The sequence below is a fragment of the Cynara cardunculus genome (assembly GCF_001531365.2).
Source record: "Cynara cardunculus var. scolymus isolate 2C chromosome LG 11, CcrdV1, whole genome shotgun sequence".
NCBI lineage: Eukaryota > Viridiplantae > Streptophyta > Magnoliopsida > Asterales > Asteraceae > Cynara > Cynara cardunculus.
In genome coordinates this window covers 7,839,263-7,845,208 of record NC_037538.1, presented here as the reverse complement: position 1 = coordinate 7,845,208, position 5,946 = coordinate 7,839,263, and positions in this window count along the sequence as shown.

Genomic DNA, 5,946 nt, shown 5'->3' with positions numbered 1-5,946 from the left:
CACCATGGCTGGTTGTTCTTGAGAGGAACTCCAGTCTTGGAAATCATCTCCATTGACAACTGCTTTTATATATACATATACGAGTAACTACACTAATAGTCCCTGTAGTTTGCTCAAATTTCACCAATTACCACTATCGTTTTGAAATTACACCAAGACCTTGATAGTTTCAATTTTCCACATCATTTGTCCCTAACCTTAACGAGCGTTAAGTCTATCTTTAAAGCTAAAGGGATAGACCAATCATTTTTCCTTTTTTTTAATTAAAAAAATTAGTGCACAACTATATCCGACAATAGAGTCGACAACAATAACTTGACCCAATAACTTGGTCTTCAATAATATAAAAAACAAATGTTATTGAAACTTTACGGGGTCATTTGACTCCCAAATCAAGCCATATATCTGCTTCTAGTTATTGATAGGCCATAACTTGAGATTTGCAATAAAAGCTTACAAATCTCATTTTTATGTCCATGTTGTTACAGTTTTTACTCTTTTCTCTTACTATAAAGGTCACCAACAAGGAGGACATGAGGGGGTGCCCGGAGAAGAGAGGGGGTGGAGTTTATATCGTTTGTTTACTTTTTATTTTTAAAGAGTAAAATGTTTGTAAACAAGTTTTACATAGTTTTAGACTAAGGGACCGTTTATCAAACGCTTATTCGGGTAAGCGCTTACCAAGTCACGTTATCTTACTGGATGAATATGATAAGGACCAATAATCTTACCCGGTAACAGCGAGACAAGGATCAAAAGTCTTACCGAGTAAGTGAGGGCGACGACTCTTACCACGGTAAGCGCTTACCGGGTAAATTGTTGCATATGACGTCGTTTTGGTGGACTAAAATCTTACACGATAAGTAAATAATAGTATTAAATTTTACCGATAAGCACTTATCATGTAAGTGTTTGGTAAACGACCCCTAAAATTTTAATAACATTATCGAGATACTCCTCAACTTAATGAATGGACTTAAGATCCAATAGAGATAATGACGAATGATGTAAACAAGTTGAAATGAATGACGATCTGATGTAATTTTAAAACTACACGATGAGTTTGTAAAGTTTCAATAAACACAAGGACGACATACACATAAACATACTCGAAAAACACTTTGTTTTCCTTGTTGAGAAAACTCCAAATTTTTACCTTGACCTCTCTGTCAATTTCTAGGTTGTTTTTAAAAATATATTTTTTCGATAACAACTCTTTAATAAGGCTTATCTTTTGTAACATTTCTGTTATTCTTATTAAATAACCGACAACACCTGTTTATCGCTAAGTATTACTTAGGGGCCGTTTACCAAACACTTACCCGGTAAGTGCTTACCAGTAAAATTTAACACTATTATTTACTGACCATGTAAAAACGACATCGTATGCAACAATTTACCCGGTAAGCGTTTACCATGATAAGAGTCGTCGCCCTCACTTACCGGGTAAGACTCTTGGTCTTTGTCTCGTTCTTACCGGGTAAGATTATTGGTTTTTACCATATTCATGCGGTGAGGTAATGTTACTTGGTAAGCACTTACCCCCGCGTAACGGGCCCTTAGAGGTTCTTTGATTGGTTTTTCACTAAATCATGTATGAATAAAGTTATCTATGTGGATTAATCTATATGTATAAATTGAAAAACTTTTTGTTTGGAAAAGTTTTTTAAGAGTGTGTTTTTTAATTGAGAACCGTGGATTTGAAAAAAACTTGTTTTCTATATAAACTCCTCTTATATTTACAGAATAAGTCACTTTTTATACTATTAATTCCACTACAAGAAAATCGGGTTTATGAGATGCCAAAAAAAAATTAAGTGTTAATAGACTGCTTTATAAGGTTTAATTATAAGCCAAAAAGGTTGTAATAAGTTTAAAATACATCTTGGGTGTCATGATTTAGTCCCTCTCGTTTGTTGAAATTTTTTATTTTCAGCCTTATGGTTTTGAAATTATGATTTTCATCCATATAGTTTATCATTCATCATCTTTTTTATCCTTATGATTTAAAATTTATTGTTTTTTTGTCTCTATGGTTTACAATTCATTTCTATTTTGGTCTTCATACTTAAAAGTAATGTTCTGGCCTTAGGGACAAAAATAGAAATGAATTGCAAACCATAGAGACGAAAATCAGATTTTCAAAACCACATGGACGAAATCCACAATTTTCAATGAACCACGGGAACGAAAAACATAAATTACTCGATATTTTTTTAATAAAAAACGTGCATTAGCAATTTTATAGGATAATATTTGGAAAACTATCCTATAAAAAGATGTGTTTATATAACATTTTCTCAAACGTGTCTTATAAATTGCTAATACGACGTCTTATATTAAAAATGTCCTAAAAACTTGTTGAAACACTTAAAAAAAGGTCTTATAAACTTATTACAAGGGTCTTTACATATGACACATTTAGTTTTTGTTACTATAATTTAAGTCTTACAAAGCTTTCTATTAGGTAGCTTAAAATTGATGTCATCCTATAACTCAACTGTGTGGGTCTTATAAAACTCATTAAACTGCTAACAAATTGATCATTGAAATAGGTTTTTTCTATAAATTTCCATTCATGGTTTGTTTTTGAACGTACCATTTTAGACCGTTGATTTATAGTCAAATATTTTTATTTGTAGTTAATATTTAAATATCTTACTAGAAGGTTACTCGTGCAATGTAATGAGATACATCTTGATCTTAATATTTCGTTTTATTTTGTCTTTGTCAATGTTATAATACGGTTTTATGTAGTTTTGAGAAAAATATAAAACTGAAGACTTGGTAAAATTTTGAAAAGAAAATATAAAAGTTCTAGTTTCTTTTGTTATAATTTAATTTATGTTTAATAATAAAGTAATTGATTTTTGGTTTAATAATATAATTTTTTTATAAAAATAATAATTAAGTTTTCTAGTAGAACTCAATGATTATCCTAATTATATTTTAGAATTTTTATATTTAAAATGAAAAGTTTTTCCTGTATTTGATTATATTTATCTAATTTTTAGTTACATGAATTCAAACATCGAGCTTTAATAAGTTGTATTTATATAAAATTTACTTGTAAACTTGAATTTTAAGTAATATGCGTCAATTAACAGTACTTTATGCATAAAAATGGTTTTTAATAAAAATGATTTTTAAGAATTTTTATCAAATTCTGTATAATATAGTATAGATTTTTTTTTTTTTGTTAAGAAGAGTAATAAAAACTTTAAATATCGTCATTATTTTCCGTTTACTTTTTTATGAAAACGATAGTTTATTTGTAAAGAAAAATGCAATTACTAAAATTAGCTATTAAACCAAATAATAAAATAAATAAGTTTGGAAACCAATGCAACCCAATAAATTGAAATATTTATAAAAATAATGAGAGTTCATTTATTATGATTTAAATATTTATGAAATATGAATATAGTTCATTAATTATGATTAATATTTTATATTAGAAAATAATCAAAACTTCTATAAATTACATATTCATCAAATTAAATGAACGGTTCAGATTGAGTTATATTGGTTGTACAAATATAAGAGGTTGTATAATAACTCATATATATATATATATATATATATATGTGATCAAATGCAAACCACCTAATTTGTACAAACCGTGCAAACCACCCTAATCCGTCTATTTCATTGTTTAATCTTATGAAATTGTTTCATATAATACTTTTTTTTGATGAAATTGTTTCATATATGGTTATGAAATTGTTTCATGTAATAATGAAATTTTAATGGAACTGTTTTATGTATTTCTCTAAAATTAAAATAATGAAGATAATAATATCTATGATTAACACTCTACACAATAAAAATGATTAATCAACCTCTCATCATGGGCGGACCTAATGTGGTGGCATGGGTGGCACGTGCCACCATATTATTTCGCGGCCGAAGGGTAAAAAATTTAGGTTTGTTAACAGTGCTACCGTATCGTTTTAGAAGGTCTTACCGTATTTCTCTGAAATCCAAATGGTGCAACTAACCCAAACAAAACAAAGCCCAAATAACCAAAACCATACTTTTTGTAATTATTTTTGGGTATATATTGACCGTTTTCAAAAGATGAAGACGCATCGGGTACAAGTTTAGGAGTTGTTTATCGGTACTTAGGGCTGTAAACGAACACGAACGGAGGCTTGTTCATGTTCGTTCGTTTAACTTAACTGAACAAACGAACGAACACGAACGGTAAACGAACGAAAATCTTTGTGTTCGTGTTCGTTCGTTTAGAAATAAGGTGTGTTCGTGTTCGTTTATGTTCGTTCGTAAACATGCTAAACGAACGAACATAAACGAACATAAATAAATATTATTTGAATTCAAAGTAAATAAATAAAAGATAATATATTAAACTTAATATATAAACGAACATAAACAAACGAATATAAACGAACGGTAAATGAATGAACGTTCACGAACATAAATGAACGAACGAGACTCTTGTTCATGTTCGTTCGTTTAACTAAACGAACAAAATAAAATAGTTCATGTTCGTTCATTTATTAAATAAACGAACATAAACGAACTTCCCACCGAACGGTTCACGAACGGTTCGCTGAACGTTCGGTTCATTTACAGCCCTATCGGTACTATAAAAACTATATTTTTTGTAATTATTTTTAGATGTATATTATACTATATTAATTATATAGTGTCACCGTTTGAAAAAAATTCTGGGTCCGTCCCTGCCTCTCATAATTACAAAAAAAATGAACAAAATAAAAAAACTATAATTAGTTGAATGAGGTGTGTATGATTTATATAGATAAAACGCGGTTTGCAAAGTAAACCTCGTCTCTCTATATATATATATATAATTGAATAATTGTGAGTTGCGACAACAATTTGGCTCCATGGAAGAATCCTTACACTACGTTAATTTAATATTACAATACAATCCATATCCACTTGTTTTGTATCGTTTACTTTTTAAGCTATGATAAGGAAAACAAATACAAAAAATACAAATAAAAATAAAAAACAGATGCTAAATAATATATTGGAAGAGTCAGTATTTGTAATACCTTATTTTTAGATTGTATGAGTCATTTACAGCTCAACAAATCTAAAATTGTATTGTTAGGTCTAAAAATGAACGAAATTTATTAATATGATTTTTAAATTAATTTGAATAATTATAAAATACTTATAAATCTCATATTTTGTTACCATATGTTAAAACACAATATTTAAAATGGTTAGCCTCTCACTTACTTTCACCACTTCTATTTTCTTTATCTTCGTCTTTGTTTTTTGACGAACAAAAAATTTAAAAAATAAGTCAAAACGAAGATGAACGTGAAAAAAATGGTATTTCACGAAAACACTTATTTTAAAAATATAATATGTACATAATTTGGAAAATATAGCAGTGAAGTATATTATAATTTGATCTAAAGAACTTTATTTTTAATATCTTATTAAGACGTTGAAAAATGATTTATAAACTCATCACTACACTTTTATAAAGGGTATATATAATTAATTGTTGTTCTTATAAGTTAAGTCATATGCACAAAGGCCGTTCAAAGCTTTTTGATGGCTTGGGCAAAAAAGTTAAAACATGCCTCAACCGGAAAAAAATGCAAAATATTTTAGGGTTTGTAACAAAATGATGTAAAACTTTATGTAAACTGTAGTTATTCAGTTTCAATGACATTATATTATTTTTTGCACCAAGTAAATTATTAAAGGTATATTTCATATTCTTAACTTATATATATATATATATATATATATATTTTAATAATATTCTTACTTTTATTAGTTTATACAAATTCGATGTATAAATTTTCTTATAATAATTTTATAAGACATCTGAACAAACAATTTACAGACTATTAAATGTTAGTCAAATTTTATCTTCGGTTATATATTCCTTTTCGTTTTCTTGAGTCATAATATATATATATATATATATATATATAT